Raw genomic sequence first — 19804 nt, 5'->3', positions numbered from 1 at the left:
CTATCATATTTGCACAGGTGAGAGGACAACAGTCCAATAGATGTGGGTGGGAGACTTGAAAGTCAGGTTTGCCTGGCTGCTGGGAGAAGGAGCTCACCTGTGGACTGTGGATGGATGGAGAACCGATGGCAGGGGGGCCCAGCCAGCCTTTTGTCTGGAGAGACAGACAGCAAACACACAAACAGAGAAAAAATGGAAGAATTTAGTCGATGAGCTCTTCACTCAGAAGATCATTAGTCATAATGACGTGTAACACAGTGAGAAAGAGGAGCAGAGGGCAAAACTGAAAAGAGGAGTTGCAGCATGTGAGACGCAAACCTGTCTGACATAAACGATTCAAGAACACTCGAGGTAAAGGGAGTTTCCGAATGAAGACTGGACAGAGAGCAGGGAGGCAGGTGGAGCGGTGCAGGAGTCATAAGGGTGGGGAGGCTTTGCTCCAAGGGCCAAAAGTTCAGAGCGAGGAGGCAGAGCGAGCAGGTAACCCTAGCCACCATGTGCCAGAGTCTCACGTGTTCCCCCTCATTGTCTTAACAGGCTGAAGCTCGGGTTTCTGGAGCACACAGAGCTTCCTGGGAGATGAGGTCCAAGTACCACCACCCACCTCCTCGCCCTAGGACCCCCTTGCCCCACCTTCCGAAGGTAAACACACGCACACAATAAGCACACACATGCATAATATGTCAACACATGTGAGCATTAAGCAAACACTTGAGTACTCGATGGAGTTGGAGAAACTCACCTTTATCATGCAAACTCACACACAAGCAGCACACAAAAATCTTTGTGAAGAATGACTTATTAATGAACTATAAAGAGCTACTTGGAGCCTTTACTTGAACAAAACAAAACATACAGCTCATGTCATTTAATATTAGCAACTGGGGGAACAAGTCATAAATCATCATAATTAGCATTACGCCCATATCAAGGAACAGACGTGGGGCGGGGTTATCAGACGTGAGGACATGTACACCAGAGGCTATTTCCTTTGCCCTCTCTCTCTCTCTCACACTCTCACACACACACACAGACACACACACACACACACACACACACACACACACACACACACACACAGATATTGTCTGATTCATAACTTAGTCAGTGTTAAATGTTAGTCTCAGACATCCTCTGTTGATGTTCACTTGGGAACCAAATTTGCAACAAAAAAAAAATGACAGTGTCTAGAATCCTGCTACCTATGTACAACAAATAGCAATTTTACATTTTAAGTGTAGCATAGATTATTAAGGTTTAATTTATCAGGAAACCTTTCCTCAAAGAAACTGAAAATGAAATCTGTCTAGTAAGTTCATTTTATCTCTGACTGAGCTCTTGTTTTTTTTCTTCTAATGTCCAATGGCAAAACTGGCCACACATTCAGTTCCTTTAAATTCCAATAGAAATCAACCTCATTCCAAGAAAAATTGTGTTTTATTCTGATCCCAAAACTGTAGCAAAATAATCTTAGTTTTGGAAAACTTTTTGTGAAAATTAAGATTTCTACAGGAATTAATCTGATTGCACTGATTTATATTTTTTAACTTTTCTAGGAAATACATGCTCAGAAAATAGGACTACGGGAACATTAGGATTTCAGTGAGGTTGCCTTTTAATTAGCTCTGAGTAGTAACAGTCACAAGACCTTCATAAGGATTTTGTTCTGACTTTGCTTTTGCTGAACCAGTAGATCAATCTCAGTCTGTCCAATAGTTTGGTGCACCAAAGTTAATGAGCTTTTATCAGCAACAGCTGTACATATTAATCTAATTTTAATTTTTAATTTAATATACTTTATTAATCCTCAAGGGGAAATTCTGGTTTTACACTCTGTTATTGAGAGACATGCTTCTCACACACATAGACCCGAATCACACACATGCACACAAGACCCGTGGACATGTATTAGCGGAGAGATTTAAGAGCTGCTACGCAGAATGCGCACCAGAGCGGTTGGGGGTTCGAAACCTTGACTTGCTCAAGGGCAACCCCGGCAGTGCTCAGGAGTTACCCTGGCACCTCTCCAGCTACCAAACCAACTTTCATATTATGGTCGGCATCGGGACTGAAACTGGCGACCCTCCGGTTCCCATCCCAAGTCCCTACAGACTGAGCTACTGCCGCCCCGCAAGTGTAAGAGCTTAGCTAATTAGCAAATGTTTGCATGCTAACACACTAAACAAAGACGAGGGGGAATGGTAGACTCCTTTTTTCTCTTGTTCATAGTATGTTTTGAGAAAGTAAGTAACAGAGAACATGCTCACTTGTGATTTGTATGAACTCACCGATATCAGTTCACTGATATGCAATTGTTTAGATCAGGTGTTATAATCGGTTACTGTCCATTAGAGCAACTTAAGTAGCCCCCCTTGTACCTGGTATTAAGGTCTAAACATCAACCACATCCTGCAAAAGGCAGATTTGGTTTTCCAAGATGAGTGGATGAAGCTTTGAGTTTGTCATTTGCCTCCTGTATTAAAATGTGTTCACACATCATCATACAGCACAGCATCACATTTTCTTTCACTCTTATACCAGTCATTAACATATTTCATGAGGCCATCTGATGTTGAAACTCGCCAGTTTTTGCTGAAATGTCAGACTTTAAGGCAGATCTGCTTGTGCAAATGGTTAAATGAACTCCCCACAAACCTCTGTTAAGAACTGATGACTTTTTTTCTGTCTCGGCCCCTCTTCAGTCACTAAATTCTCTCACGCACCGCCTGAGGCCTGTGATCCCCATGATCACTGTACACACACAGCCTGGAATACCTGTGATGTCATCAGGATTCCATGAGGCCCACACAATGACTCTCTCCACGACAACCAACTGTGTTCCAGAAGTGGAAGAAAAAAAAAAAAACATTCATCTTTTCCACTGACATTTAAATGTTGTGCGTTGAAAATCAGAACGCTTGAAACATGTCTGGTTGATAATTAATCCAACATATATCAACTATTTTAGAAAATATCTGGTGCATGATGAGCAAAAACAATCAATCTCAGCACTTCATAGAATATCATTTACACCATGTAAACACTAAAAATGAAACTGAAAACAGGTTTTAGACTCTGAATTCAAAATGTCAGGTTATACATTTTTTGGGGTTAACCCTGCTTAGATTTAGCCAATGTGTGATTATTTTTCATGGATTCCTTTCTACAAAAAAAAAAAGTAAGCTTACGGTTGATCCATCCATCTAGTTAAAGAATGGATTCAACATGATTTTAAAAAAAGTTGAGGATATTGAAATTGGGGGTCTGAATGTCCAAATTGCTGAAACTACTACCGTGTTTAAAATAAAACATGCAAAATGAGAAAACTCGTTTTTTAATCTGCAACTCTTTAAGTTTGAGTGCATATGTGATGAAGAGACCCTCACACCCTGACATAAAATCCCATCGCAGAATAGAGTTCTAAAATATAACTTTGAGATCTTTACCATAATTACGAGCTACACCTCTGACTTCCAAACTGCTCCCGGTATCACAGATTGCTGTCATTCCCATAATGATTGCATAGCTAGAGATAGATAAGATAGTCTCTCTCTGTGGGGGATGATGGGCCTTGCCACTCCGACCATTGGTCACTCCCTGATTACTGTCGACGAGGTGCTCAGACCAATCGTCCCCCACAGGGAGAACAAATGACCCAAGAAGTTAGAACCATATCAGCTACTGTAGGTGGGAACCCCTGCAGGAACAGCAAAGTCTCACCTGATCAGGTCAGGATCAGTATCCGATCACTTGTATCATAGTGAAGGAAACACTATCATGAAGAGAATATGATGTATCTTTTATTTACACATTGTCACCAGCTAAAGCCTCACTGCATTGGTTTCCAGTTTATTTTAGAATCTATAAAAGTAACTCCTTGATGTGTAGAAAAAGCCACTTAGACCTGGTGGTTGAGGCATGCTAGCTGTTCTACGGTTCAGGTTTAAGACACAGCTGATGGAGCGTTTGCTGTACTGGCAGGGAAGCTTTGGAACAGACTCCAAGTTAGTATTCAATCTGTTGACACAGTTCCTGCTTTGAAATCTTGTCATAAGACACATTTTACTGATGTGTCTTCCTATTCTGACTACTACTGTGACTTGACTCTGTACTCCAGCTCTGTAATGCAACCACCCGATTTTAGGTTGGTTTTAATTTTATGCTGTTTTTCAAAAATCATGTATATGGAAAGCATTTTGTTCTCCTTGCTTGAAAGTGGCAAACAAATTAGTTATTATTATTCATATCAATATACCTTAAATGTGCTTTTATTTTTTTTTCTCCATGTATGGACATATGTCTCCTTTAAAAGCAGTGATGATACTAGTGTGCAATCAGAAGTTCAATGATGTGAAGCACAATTATAAGTGACTTCAAAATACCTGTTGGATATAATATTAAATACATTTTAATATATTTACAAGGACAGCAGAGTTTGAAATACCCTGGTGTTATTGATATAGCAAAGAAAATACAAATAAAACAGTACTGAGGAATATACTGCTTCATAAAGTTCTCTAGGATTTATCATAGAAAGGTTTAGAGACAGCTGTCGGTGTAACTTCAGTTCTTCTAAAAGTTCTCAAAAGTCTGAGCGAAGTTTACTTGTTCTCTGCCTCTCTCTGCTGTGGAGCTGTGTGGAGGTGTGAATGCTAACATGGCCCAATCTGTATGCCACAGAGAAAAAACAATCCATGCTAATCTGCCTCCGCAGACAGGAGTCCAGTTAGGCCAATCAGGAGGGGAATCATCTGGAGTGGAGAAGCCCAGATCAGGCCCTGATTGCAGCAGGGTGATTTACAGCCTGAGAACAATGATGGCTGCTGGGGTCAGCACTGATGGAGAGGCTCTGACTGCACCAGCACAACTCACCTGACATTCATACGCTGATGTGCATACATGCATGAGCACACATGCGCACACACACACACACACACACACACACGCACACAGTTACCTAAACACTCCCACGTTGAGTTAGTCACAAAGTCGAAGGAATCGACCTTGCCGGGTTTACTCTGTGACCTAAACTCGCCCCTGAGGCTTGCATTTGACCCTTCCTGTTTCACTAACAACACACAAACCAAAACAACTCAGCAAGCTACTTCCTATGAAGTCAGCACAGATAAAACGGGAAACCAGCTTCGCCCTGGAGCAGCATATGTAAATACGACGGGAAAAGCTGAGGTTTGCATGAATGAGAGAAGAAGGGAGTTCAGATGTTAAGTGTGCTTATGAGGGGAGTGAGAGAAAGAAGCAGAGAGTAGGGGGGGGGAGGGGGAAGGGGGGGGGGGGGAGAAGTGGGGGTCACCATAAAGAGTTTCTTTAGAGCATCTCCTTTGATCTGACCGGTCATCATTTTGGGAAAGAGGAAGGCCCAGAAGAAGGGACGAAAAGGTCTCTTCAAAGTGACCCTGTGGCCTCATGGGTAGCATCCGCACCTGGGTGGTGCATCAAGTCAATTAAATTCACAAAAATGTAATCCTCATGAGAGAAACCCATCTAAGATTATTGGGGAACATTTTGAATGTGAGTACTTTATTTAAAAAAATGCTCTTATTAACACAATATAACAGAAGCCAAAAGCAAAACAAAGTTGATAGACTCAGCCTTTCAAATAAACTGTTTTATCTTATTCCTGCCAGACTCTGCTATCATTAGCTATTGACTATTGAATAAGATAATTAAGTCTGTTTAAACACATTCATTAAGGAAATGGAGGAAAGGGAATGATACAATAATAAGGTAGAGAATTTGGAATAGACAAAAAAAAATTGCATCACAAGAATTTTTAGCCCCTCAAAGTTCTGGATCCAGAAATGGCTTGAAATAAAGATTTAAGGCAGATTTTAAGCCGAATCAACCGATCTCATTGCTATTAAAACCTAGGTCCCACAGCTGAAGTGGATCTGCTTGTACTTGCATCTGCAGGAGAAATATCGGTATTAAGACAGAGTTAATTCAGGGTTTGTCTCGTACATTTCAAAGTGGCCGCACTGTTGCCCCAGGTCCTGTGTGGGAGTTGGGAGGATGGCTTTGTGCGTCAATACTACACAAGCGAGGTTGCTCTCTGCTTCTAGAATAGGCAGGTGAGTACATGCACATGTGGCCCCTAATTCACACACAAACAGTTACAAAGTCACATCTGGTTAAATCATACAGGTTGCTTTAATAGAAGGAGAGAATATTCTGTATTTGATAATTTACCTAAAGAAACTAAAACTGAACATGTAAAAAAAAAAAAAAAAAGAGTTTTTGAGTTGCTAACATGAGGCAAAGAATTCACAGTGTGTTTTGTAAACAGCTGACAGTGATCCATGGGGCTTTTAGGACATCCCTGACCGATGACAGAGATTGGAAACCATGGTGACTGCTGGCAGATACGTCCAGTTTCTGACCTCAGGGCCATTAGTCATCACACCAAAAGCAATAGTTAATAGTTTGTGGGAGAAGATGTTGTGGCTTCTTTTCTTTCTAACTTCTGGGAATTGAGCGCACTGTACACCCTAAAGCCCAGGGGCGGGCGGGGGGTGGGGGTGCTGGGTGCTGGGTGAGGGTGAGAGAAGATTTTAGGGTGCCTATAGTTTTTGGGGGGTGATTTCATCTATTTAGCCCCCAGCAGATTGCTACCCCCCTCCTCCTCTTCTCCTCTCCTTCCCTCCACCTCCGCCTCCGCCAAACCTCTCCTCCCCTTGGCTTTGTGTGCCCCAGAGCCCACTCCTCCCCCTTTTGTCACCCGGGCATTCCGCTTTGGTTAGCACACACAATGGGCGCTCAGTGCTCACCCTCCTGACACTGCATTCTGCCTGTGCACCAGGGAGTGGGCACGGGGAGGGGGAGGGAAATTGGGGTCCGGGGGGGAGGGTTAAAAGATGACAGCAACTCGCCCCATGTGACCAAAATGCCATCAAGTATCGCTGCCCCCCCCCCCACACACACACACACCATAGACGATGGTCTAACTTCTCCCTTCCATACAGATGAGCAGTTAAACGAGTGCCAGCGGGCCGGTTTGGCACGGTGCAAAACAAAAATGTCGAGTTTGCTCGCCAAACAAATGAACAGGTGTCTCTTATGGCTGACTGGTGATGTGGAGCCCTGCCTTCCTCTGGGAGTCTGCGAGCCCAGCTACATGTGTGTTCCCTTCATCTTTATTTTCTGCTGGGCACACATCCTACACGGAATTTTAAGACCTGACCAAAGAACATTTTTGTCTGAAAATTAATCCCCTACAACGACAACGCTAAGAGTGGAATTGGCATGATTACAAGTCCGGGCATTACTGCTTTGACATGTTTATCAAATATTTGGAACTCTTCCTGGCTTCAAGCAGTTCTGCCCCTGCTGATATAAGGGACAAGGTTTGATGTGTCATGGATTTTTTATCTTTTAAACACATGCACAGCTGACAAACAGATGATTTAATGTCTTTTAAAGTTAGACTTTAAGAAATAAATTCTAATAGACACAAACATAAAAACATAGCGATACACTCACTGTTACAGGACTGTTGCTTTCTAATCTACTGTATACAGATATGACTCTTAATGGGACCTCAACCAGACAGTACAGCACACCATGATCAGGTGTCACAGTAGCAAAAAGTTGAGTCTAAAGTTGCAGAACAAATAACAACAGACTGAAATTGAATTCCTATTTAAGGGAAGCAACCAGTCGAAGGCAACAGACAACTGGGTGTGTATGTGTGTGTGTGGCAGCAGCGCAGAGGCTAGTGGGGGGGTTAGTTTGAGTTTCAAAGACCCTGCTTGTTCGCCCATATTTCACACCACGGTGACATCTTAAAGCCTAGACAGGCCTGGTTGCTTCGCCCTCTCTTTCACTTTCTGAGAAAAAAAAAGGGAATTGGGATGTGAGGGAGGGGGCACCGAAATATATGCAAATGGTCCCCCAGAGGGGATACGAATTTTATGGGTTTAGAATTTAGTTCAGCCAACCTGAATAATCAAATGTGGGAACAAAAAAAAAAAAAAAAAAAAAACAGCCCCCCCACAACAACTCCACAACTATGGTACCTCCAGCTTCAATCCCCCCCCCCCCCACCTCAGGCCTCATCTCTGCTCCCTCCTGCCAGGTCCACACATAAGAGGAGCTCAGTACGTCCAAACTCTTATTAGGATCTCCTTACGGAGCAAGGGGGAGAGGAAGATAAATGAGGCAGGGGAGGGGGGGAGGGGGAAGAGGTGGAGGAGGGGTCTGAGGGAGTGGAGGAGAGGGGCTAGTGTACCTGATCAGGCAGAACTGCCGGCTCCTGATTACGACACCATTTTCTCAGCAGGCCTCCCAGCCGCATCCTGCTTCTGTGAATATGGAGCACAGGGCCAGCCAATCCCCCCAGCGCTGCTCCTCATCTAATGGCAGAATTAAGACCGTTTAGAGTGATTTCCTCTGCCTTCATGCTCGCACTCTGAAAAGACCTGAATCTTTTTCCCTTTGCACCGATTTACAATGTGGGGGGTCTGGCATGCAGCGGGTGAGAGAAAAGTTCTACATGACTGAACATAACATTACAACAGGTGGGGAATTGAGCGGGGAGTCTGCAGGACATTGATGGGAACTATTTTGCATCACCTATACATCCAAGTTACATTAAAGCACTATTTCAGGTCAAAAGTTTAAATGTTGTACCTTCATGTAGGTTTAAGAGTAGATTTGCTGTGAAGCAACAACCTCCTCTCTGCCTTATTACTACACATCTCCATCTCTGTGCTTCATTTAGACACCTACATTAGGAAGAGAAACATAGAAAGTCATGATTTGTAATGTCATTTTGAGTCACTATAGATGCTCTATATACCATATGTGTGGTCATAAGAAACAACGGGTTAAGTTTCACTGTATTTTGGCTTAACCCAACCTACATGTAAATTTGCACATCATCCTTCCACTGCTTTTTTCTTGAGAATTACATTTTGTTAGTCCGGCAAGAAATCTTCAGTCGACACTATTGAAAGAGTTTGTGGTTGAATGACTCTGAGGCGTCTGCTCAGTTCTGACTTCGACTGAAAACGAGTCTCCTGTAAAGATGACAGAGAGCATTCTGCAATACTTTAAATGGAAGGTCGAGCATGAACCTTTTGAAAAGTTTGCACTAAAGTATTCACTATGACATGAAGTGGCTGCTGTTATTCCGAGGTGGAGGAACTCATAACCCTTACTTCAGTATGAGTTGCAAAAGCTTTGTGTCGAGTTATTCATTCAAAGATCATATAAGTAGAACTACAATGAATTTAAAAGCAAAACGTTTTTAACGTGTTAACAAAGTGGAACTAGAGGAAAAGCACTCTTACAGTATGAGGATTATAAAACGAGGCTTTCTTTCATTTATTTGGATAAAAACGATCAATGCATTTCATTTTGCTACATAAGCCTCTGTGACTTTTCCTAAACTCGAAATTAAATAAACTAAACAAATGATTAAGTTTTTATCTGTTTTTTGTGTTTTAAATTTTCTAAAATGTGATTTTTATTGGATTCTTATGACGGTTTTGTCTTCAATGCATCCTATTAAAGTGGTTTTGTATCCCACGTATCACTTCTTAGACTTAAGAAATCACTTGATTATTCATTATGTTGTTTTTCTCACCTCACAAAACCTTCGACCTCCTCTAGATGTGGGTTTCTCTCATTTTACATACATGTAATCCCTATGTGGAAGTAAAGCATGCCAAAGGTTGAAAGCTGATCATGTGTCAGATCAAACTGATTCATAATGACACTAACCCATGCAGGGTGTAATTCTGGAGGCAAATCTGCTTAAACTCACTCCTTCTATGTCAAACTGCATTACATCAAGGCCATCACTCTGCAATATGGCATAGCACCATATCAAACAGTCACAGTTTGAACCTGTTGCTTTGTGTTTCCCATGCTTAATGACTCCCCCACTTTGCCTCCAACCTCCAGCAGACAAATCCTTCAGCTTTATTGCTCAGACTCAAGGGCTGCAGGTGCACAGGCCACAAAAGGGAGAGGAGGTGGGGGGTTAGAGGAGGGGATGGTGGAAGAGAATGGTCAGTCGGGAGATAAGAGAGGAAGGAAAAGAGCCCCCTCCTCTACCCTGGTTTAACCCCTACACCCCTGCCATGCCTCCACCCTGGCCGTGTCCCTACCCCGCTACACCTCTCTGTTTTGCTCGGCTGCCCCCAGCCACACGTGACGGGTGTGCAAACTGTGAGTGGTGCCGCCTGGCACTACCAGGGCCATCCTGTGTGTGTGGCAGGGGGACAGGGGGCAGGCGTGGCAGAGCGGCCATGTGGCGGGAGCAGCCCTTTTCTTCTGAACCAGTAGAGGAGCAGTAATAACTGCGAGCTACAGCTGTGCCCACTCAGGCTTGCCTTACCTTGCCCTGCAGTGGCCCCTCAACCCTCATCACTCTATAACGCCCTCCGATTCTCAACTCTGCTGCTGTCAATCTAAAGATGTTTCTCTTCTTAAACCCTACAGGGACATATAAGAACGATGATCCTCTTCTAATCAAGATGACAGTTCTCACATTAAAGGAATCAAATGCTGACAGAATATAGCAAGAATCGACAGGATATTATTATTCTAAGCCAAAGTTTTGTGAACTTCACCCTCTGACACAGAACTTCTCAAATGTTAAATATATTAACTCCTCATTTCAAAAACACAGTTGTGTTCTTATGAGCAGAATCAATGATGCTATTTGATTTGAAATATGCCTTAAAACTTATAACTTCTATTATCCATGAATCCATTTATAACTATCTCAATTAATCTATTCTTCGTTTGTTCTTGACTGTGAAATCACAGTTTTGTTTGCCTGTGTATCTTTAAATGATGTTTTTCTAGAGAGCACTTTTTTAACCATTTGTTGGACTTGGGGAATCTCCTGTTTGTATTATGAAACTTTTGTATTATGTACTCTTACTCCTTTTCTTTTCCTTTTTCACTCTTTTTTTTTTTTTTTACTGTTTCTGAACTTTGAGTGTTTTTATTAAATTAATCTAATTTTCAAAAGTGATTTTATTCTTGATGTTTGGTGTTAGCTGAAGAGAGAGAGAGGACATGCTGGGAGGAGAGAGTGGGGGGATAACATGCAGCATGATGAGCACAATCACCTCTGTACATCGGCATCACAAAATAACCACTGGGCTTTCTGATGTTGTTGCATTTCCATTGCTTTTTTTTTTTTTTAATAATTGGGCTGTTTGTCTTTAAATGTTCAGTCCTATTCCTAGCATTTTCTTTAACTTTGTGAAGCAAAAGTAATCCACTCTGTGTTTGGTGTTTGCATTATACATAAAGCTACTGTTCATTCCCTCGAAAATGACCGTCTTAAAGGAGACATCTTCAATAAATCAGAGAGAAGGAAGTAGATGGAAAAAGTCATTGTGCTTACAATTATTATTTTCTGTAACCAGAGATGAAACTATTGACAAACCATTTCAGCTCCACTTTAAAGGGTTTGGAGGGGAAGGTTAAAATAGGTTGAAGGCTAGCAAAGGTATTGTGATCCTGGTGAAAATTATTTTACTGCTACATTGTTTCTTTAACCACAGTAAGTGTGGGCAATTGAACAAATTGGTTAAGTGATGGATATAATGAAATAGTCAGACGAAATTAGGCTCACAGAAAGAAAACGAAATTCGGTATTGTGGCTTTAAAAGCCTTTATCTACTGAGAAGGCCTAAAATGTAGGAGTGTTGACACTTTGAGTGATACAAAGCTCTAATCAGTTCACTGAGCTGCCATGATGTACATCATTTGGTTGATGTGTGAATGAACTGACATGTATAGTATGTGTGTATTTAAAGTGAATCTCCTGTACCTGTTGTTCAGAGGGTGTCCGAGTCCTCTTGGGGTGTGTCATCCTTTTTGACGAGACACAAAAACAGATGTCATTCATTCAGTCACTCACTTCTTGTTCTCTCTTTAATTATTGCTGCCACTTTGTGTCAAAATATTTTTGTTGGCTTTTTTATTACATCCTATGCTACTCTATGATGAAGTTATTTAACATTAACTTCTATTTCTTAGTAAAACATTCAGTATGTTGCCTTCAACTAGTTGAGATGAAAATGGGAACTTTAGGAGGGCTGGATTCTGATAATGTAAACAATAAGGGGGGAAAACAACATTGTCATTAAAGTGGCTATTAGATAGAAGGGCTTGTTTGTGGTTTCAATGACTCAGATTGAGGAAAAAAAATACAGTGAATCTGGCCCAAATTTTCCCTGTGAGTCTCCATCTTTCCACCTGTAGACAAAAGCCATATGAGCTATATTCTACACACACACATAAACATACAATATGTTAGCATAACACTCCAGTCTGCTCTCTGTCACACATATACTTAGAAGCACACGAACCCTCCCTATGTTACTGGAGCTGCCGTGCTGGGAACACACCCTCGGGGACAGGAATAACAGGCCACTCCAGCGCTATGAGGACATCTTAGACACAGTGGCACCACGCAAGCATGATGACTCTTTAACGTGTCCTTATCTCCATCCCTAATCCTCGGCCGCTTCTCCGTCAGCTACTGTTTACACCAAGCACAAGTCAAGAGCTAAAGCAGAAACTGGACTTTCTTAATTCTGAGTGACTGAAGTCCACTAGAAAGCCTTTGAGGAAGGACTCTAGTGTGGAGGGAGTCTCGGATTGAATACGGATTGAAATTTACATGACAACTTAAGAAAAATGCTTTTTTATTACTCATTCATCCCCTAAATCACTTAGCTCCCCCGCTCCTTTCCTCTGCCGGAGCTATTAAATCACCATCTTGACCCTGCGACCTGGGGCCGCAGCCATAAAGAGCCCCCTGTGGGTCAGAGGCCTGATTGTAACATTTGAATATGAAATGGACTTGGTCGGGCCTGGAAACAGCCCCATGCGCTTAGACACAGGCTGACCCCCAGGAGAGAGGCCTGCTTCAACGGCCCCCAGGGCCCCAAGGCTCCAACTTCTTCTCTCAGCGAGGATTTACTTGGACTTGAGAAGTCGGGAGAGGCAGAGAGAGAGAGAGAGGGCTGAAGTCGGGGGTGGAGGGGTGAGGAAAGCGGGGTGTAGGGGTTGAGAGAGAGTGAGGGAGAAGAGAAAGAGAGAGGGCAGACATTTGAATAAGACAAGAAGCGATTGGTGTTTGCATGACAAAGGAGCCCGCCATCTCCCCTGATTGGTGTCACAGCGCAGCACTAAAGCCATGCAGCCCCCCGGGGTGGGGTGATGTGAGGAGCACAGGCATGTTTATGCATCCAAGGTGTGATATTAGGGAGGGAGAGCGTGGGCCCATCATCAAGTTTTGGGTTAAGAAGTTTGGGCGCATATTCTTAAAGAAGAAGTTTGCATTATTCGGGGGAAAAAACTGGCATGCAACTTTTTCTTTTTGAAGACTGTGTTTTTAACTTGAGCAACTTTTTCACGAACAAACCAGTTCATTTATATGTAGGTCTGACTTCACAGGATTCGGCAGATATGATCAAAACCACTGGGGTTTTGAGATTATAAAACAGTAGTATTGTTACCATTTCCAGCAGGGAAAGGTAGATAAGAATTCAGTGATTTAGACAGGCTGTAAACACGCTGTCAGCTTAGCTTAATTATGAGAAACACTGAGAGGGGAAAACAAAAGTGAAAGAGCAAAGTGCACACAAAGTTGAATGAAGAGTTTCGTTATAACTTTTTTGGACAATTTAAGTTTTAATTTGAATGTTCCAACTAATTGTTTGTTCAAAATTAGTTTAGAATTGAAATATTATACATTTGTTTTATCTGGCTTTATGTCTCATACCTGCATTGACATTAATTTACTGCTCTGTGCGCCTTTGAATTGCCCTTTTTAATTAATTGCCTTTTTAATTGAACTGAATATCTTTGAATTTAATGACTGACAACAGACATGGCCAAAGCTTTAGTTAAAAATCAACTCCAGTTTAGTAAAGTAGAAAGCTTTGCCAGATTGCTGCATTATGTTGGTGCATCAGACTCCACCTCGTCTCTGAAAGCAAATACTGCTATGCGTCCTCCTTCCCTACCTGATCTCCTGTCCTTCTTATTATTCAGATCAGGTGTTAAGACCATCACCCTCAACGGCACCCTGCTGGGCTGTCAGTCGGGTCGTCAGCTACTGCAGGTGACCCTCTGGCACCAACAAGTCCGGACCATCCACCTCCCCTCCTGCACCCACTCCCTCCTTAAGTTTTGGAGGAAACATTGACAAGAGCAGAGACGAGAGAGGATCATATGAGGAGGCAAATCCAGGGAGCTTTTGAAGGGGATTTCACAGCTCAACAACTTTGGACAATTTGTTTACGATCCCCATTATTACAAGCCCCATGGGAGGAGGTGTATGCATAAACATTGATGCAGTTTAGATATTGCAGATTAGCTCAAACAAAGTTTGTGATGCAGGCGTGTGAAGTTCAAGAAAAAGTATCACAGGGGGTCATAGCAAGGAGGGATGTAGGAAGAGCAAGTGAGAGTTAGCGAGGTCACTCAAAATCTCTCTCACACACACACACACACACACACACACACACACACACACACACACACACACACACACAACCCCTGCAGACAAAGCCTCCACAGGCTCATCTTGGCAGAGCTGCGGGCCCTCGGGGACACACCTCCAAGAGAGATGGCCTGACTAACTCTCCATGGCAACTAATCAATAAGTGACAGAGTCAGTCAGGACTGACCCGGAGCTGAGGGTGTCCGACCCCCCCCCACCCCCCCCAGTTCCCAGGGTTACACTCCCGTAAACCACACGCACACAGACGGGGCTACAATAAAATTCAAAGTATACCTAAATTGACCAGTCCCCATAGGACAGTAAATCTTTGCTCTTAATTAGTCTGCATTTTGCAACCTTCTTCCCAGTGGTTCCATATTTTGTTTTGTGTAAAGCATGTGTGTGGTCATATAGCGGGAGGGGGGGCACATGTTGGCACAGGTTACTGAATGAACAAAGCTCCTGACAATAGCAATATGATCAGAGGGTCTCCAGCATTGTTTGTCTGTCAATCCGTGTTCCTTCTCACTGTCCTCGACAAACACTAATCAATATCTGTGCCCTACATGAGAAGCCTAATCTTCACCCTTAAGTCCTCACACCCCTCCTCCCTTAACTCTGCATTGTCTTGCAGCAGTGCCATACGTACTCTGCTGTCCCAAGGCGTAGTATATACATCAGCACTCGCACACTTGCCCCCATTTTTTTTTTTTTTTTTTAAAGGCTTCCAGGATGGGTCAAGAAGTGGGGTCAGAACCCGAATTTGGCAAAATTAGAAGCAGTGCTACATGCTCCAGTGTTCTTAGACAAAGTGATGAGTGCTAAAGAAAGGGACCATCTGCAGCACACACTCTTTTACTCACTGGAGTGTTGGAGCTCAGCGCCTGAGCTTTCCTTAACACACATTAGAAGCAACCGTTTGTATGTAATTGCCCTTACAGGTTATTCAGGAAGAGGCCTCTTGATCCAGTTTCATTCTTTCTTGTGTGTGTGTGTGTGTGTGTGTGTGTGTGTGGTTTTACTCATTTTCCTCCAACCACAATTACAGGCGAAAACAAGTCCAAGTAAACCTCAGTAGCGCTTAGTTGAACAAAAACACCAAAAGGATCCTCCATTAGAAAAAACTCTCTAAACAAACAGACCCAGAACAGAACAGAATTCAGCTGTTCGTGTGATTTGTATTTGTTTTGTTTGGGACAAAAGAGGCGGTAATCCTGTCTCATATTTGACACGTCTCATATTCACACACACCTGCTGGGGCAGAGTAAACACAGCGTCAGAGGCAGACACCTTAATGGATGACCCTCGCATTAAAACCATAAGTCAGGGTAATGCCTAAAGCAGGCATGTTGACACGAGATGTGAAAGAGACGAGCCCATTCCGGATATGAGTGATGAGAAGTCGCCACATCACAGCTAACTCGCGTGTGTACAGAATTTATAGTCTGTACACAGGTCGAACAACATCAAGGACTCAGTTCTCAGCAAAATCTCGTCCCCAAATGTTGAATCATTTCAGTTTTAAGGACTCATTTTCATTAGGCTTTCTTTTTTTTTTTTTTACACTTACACTTGCACCATATTATTATTATTACTTGTGACAAATGCTTCTTTTATATGTATCTGCAGAAATCGTCTGTATCAAATCAGAGCACATGTTTTAGTAAATGCCAGAAAAAACAAACCTTTCAGCAGACGTGGGAGGCCACAGAGTTCTTGGTTGTATCAAAGTAAAGTTTTGCTGTTATCTGTTCTTATTTGTTATCATTCCTTTAAACATCGTTTTACCTTTAGCTCTTTTACTTGAACACAAATATCGGAACTTACGACACCTTTTTTATTTAGAAACAGATTGTTTACTTCAGTTTTAATGCACATGAGAAATATCATCTTTGGACATTTATATAATAAGAGAGATGAATCCAGTGCATATCAAGCACAGCAGTCGTAATATAAAGAAAACAATGCATAAGACGCATTCAGACTTCACAAACAACATGAATATTCAAGACTGGAGAAGTTTCCCTTGTTGTTGTTTACATTTTATATTTGGGTTTTTAATGTCTTTACTAGAGAGGACGGTAGATATAGTATTAAAATGGGGAGAGAGATTGGGGAATGACATGCAGGAAAGGAGCCACAGGTCAGACTTGAAACCATGTTTACCGCTTGGAGGATTACAGTCTTCATACATGGGGTGCAACCTAACCACTGGGCCACTGGCACCCCTCAACACCAGAGGAGTGGTGAAGTTAATTTTGTTAATCTCAGATTTTTTTTAAATTCATCCAAAGTTATAATCATCATATGTTTATTATATGAACCTATGCTCAGTTAGCTTTGCACAACAGATGCCCTTCAGATGACTTTGACATTACGAGTACATTGAGTACTTTATTTTACCCTTTATGTATAAAATATTTCTATCTTTACATGGGTATTTTCTAACACAAGTATCTGTGCTTCAGCTTGGGTAAAGTGTATTTTTGCTAACTCTGCCAATCAGACATACTTTTTTTTCCTTCACTTCTCATGCACTTTTGCACCCTCAATTACCCTATAGCAGCTTGGCGCCTGAAAGTCTATAAGGCCTTAAATTCAACTCATTTACCTTCCATCTACATGAGCACAAGTAACTTGCTACTGGGCGGATGCAGTTTGTTGAGTGGCGGTATGCTCGTCTTTGAAGCATTTCCCACTCAGCATTCTTTGTGGTTGTGTAAGGCATGACTATCCAACCACAGCTATCATTAATGAGACATTTGCATCACGCAACAAGTCCGCCGGCGCTGTGTTCAAGAGAGGAGAGGGAAAATTGGGGATGTGCTCAGAAGAAAAAAAAATGGTCAAATGTGAGTTTTCTAGTGTCCCCTTTGAGTGGAGGGGTGGGTGAGTGGAGAAGGGATTGAGAGGAGAGGACGGTGCAGTGGAGAGGGATGGCTCTCATTGGGTCAGCCCAGAAGCCCTGACCCCAGGAGGATTTGATGCAACTTTCCCACGCAGGGAGTCGACCTGAGAGGAGCTCGTTAACAACATCTGCCCCAGTTCAGGGAGATTAACCCCCACCCCAACCCCCGCACCTCCACACACACACACACACACACACACACACACACACACACACACACACACATACACACACATGACCACCGCACTGACTCTGCTGTCAGTCTCACTACCTCACACGAGTCCCTTTACTCTCTGGACAGGGCCCGACCAAGCCGGAAGGGCCACTCCAGGTCCCCTAAGGGCTGGCCTCAGAGGGCCTCCTGGAGATCCCAGCCACAGCAGATCAATACAGTCTGCCTCTGTCATAGGTGCATTCCCTATGCACTCATTCATCCGCTTACACTCAAACTATGCTGCTGGGTGACGTCTGCTCTGCACAGGCTACAGATAACATGAGAAGTGTTGAGAATAGAATCAGGTGTGTCCTCCTGCAGGAGGCCACCCAGCCAGTCGAGCAGGTGACTTAGTGATGTCACCAACGTCATGTTTGGGTAATGAGTTTTCCACTCATCATGCTGACGTAAAAAAGGAGACACTCCAAAATAAGAAACACCTCTTTTTTTTTTTTTTTTTTTTTTTTTTTACCACCTCATTCTCATGTACTTAAGATAACATGCAACTGGCAGGGCATGTTGTGACATAGAGGAGAGTAAAATGTGAAAAACAGGATGGGCTGAAACACGGTGCCGTGCTTATGCTGCACGTATGTGTAGGTGTGCACACGGTGGCAGAACCCAGTCGGAATCCGCTGAATCCATGTTCTACAGGGCTATAATTAGGTTAGTTTTTGGAGAGGGGGTTAAACAAACAGGGGCTGTGAGGTCATAGGCAGATGGAAGTGGGATATGCCTGCACTTGCTGAGTGGGCACAGAGCTGCACATGACAGCAGAGAGAGCGAGAGAGAGAGAGGCCCTCGGGTGCTCAGCAGGGGGAGAGTAAGGGGGGGATGGGAGCAGAGGGGGGGGGGAGGCAGTGGTGGTTAGGGGGAGCCTGAGTCGGATGGCCTCACTGCCAGAACATTCAAACACAATCAATAGCCGTGCATGGCTCGGACATACACCTTTCCACAAATGAGGGGTGACATTGCTGTGCCAAATCACAGAAACAGGAAGTAAAAGATGCATTACAATAAACTAACTTTTTCTAATGTCATACAAGTTTCACATGGCTTGTTTAGCAAAAAACTCAGCTGTTATCAAATCTATTTTTTACAACATTTTATCCTTTTATCAAGACTGATTCTTTATTGTGGTATTTAGTCTGTTCATATTACAGTCTACTTAATTATCAGTATTCATTTCATTCATTATCCATATGTGGCTGTTTTGGGGTTTTGTTTTTTATGTATGTGAAGCGTCCCTTCCAACTGATCAAACAGAGTGCTTTATCAAGTTGTTTTGGACTGATTGATGGGTGGAAAGTTAACCTACAGGTAGGTGTATTTGAGCAGGTGAGGTTACATCTTTTTTTTTGTTAGAGTTTGATGCTTTACTCCATCCAGTCCACAGCAAACCCTCTGACAAAGAGAAGCAGGAAAAAGAAAAGCTGCTTAATTACAAAAAAATGAGTTGGAGAGTGTGATTAGGTGACGGGTGGCTGCTGGCACGCTAGAATGACTTAAGACCCTGTCAGTGAATGCAGGGAGGTCTGGATAAGCTTTCCCTCCACAAAGGTGCGTGGGGCTAATCCAGGCCGCTGTGCTGAGCCGTGGATCAGGTCCTGCAGGGAGTGTGGGAAGGCCAGCGGGACCGCCACTGCCTCGGCCCCTCTTGGTGGCCACAGCTTATTTATGCTGAGGTGCATTGCTGCTCCATTTACACACACCTACACACAAACACATCCACCTTTGCAATTTCAGCCACTTTGTGAGTGATGAGGAAGTTTATGAAAGTGGTGCAATTTTTTGTGTTAATTCAAAAAAAGATCCACTATGTTGGTCTCAGTTTCTCTAGTCATTAATGCATTTAAACAGAAAGAACTTAGTGAAGAGAAGTCGCTGTGGGGCTCATCCATTTAAATACCCTCATGGTTACCGTGTAAGGGTTTGTCTGTGCATGTAAGTAAATTAAATATCTGGATGTTGAAATTCCTTTCAAAATGCCAAATATGGAATAGGGAAAACTTAATTACATTCTTAATATTAATTCATTAGAGTGTTTTCCAAATATAGAGTCTCACATATGAAATCCTACAGCACTGAAAAGTACAGAAAAAATGCCAAAAGATAAGTTTGGGGGTATAATGAAGAAGTCTTTTTTAAAATATTATTTTAACATCTCATTTTTATAAATCAGAGA

General features: G+C 42.7%; 1 long non-coding RNA gene across 1 annotated transcript in view; it reads right to left on the bottom strand.

Moving 5' to 3' along the window:
- Positions 1 to 19804, bottom strand: part of LOC136179967 (uncharacterized) — a 40568-nt gene that overhangs the window by 8674 nt on the left and 12090 nt on the right. The window contains exon 3 of the long non-coding RNA XR_010666878.1: positions 98 to 154. This is a non-coding gene — a long non-coding RNA (uncharacterized lncRNA). The remainder of the gene's footprint in view (positions 1 to 97; positions 155 to 19804) is intronic.

This window comes from Labrus bergylta, chromosome 9 (assembly GCF_963930695.1).
Source record: "Labrus bergylta chromosome 9, fLabBer1.1, whole genome shotgun sequence".
NCBI lineage: Eukaryota > Metazoa > Chordata > Actinopteri > Labriformes > Labridae > Labrus > Labrus bergylta.
Note: the sequence above shows the minus strand (reverse complement) of the source record. Positions and strands in the feature narration are given on the sequence as shown.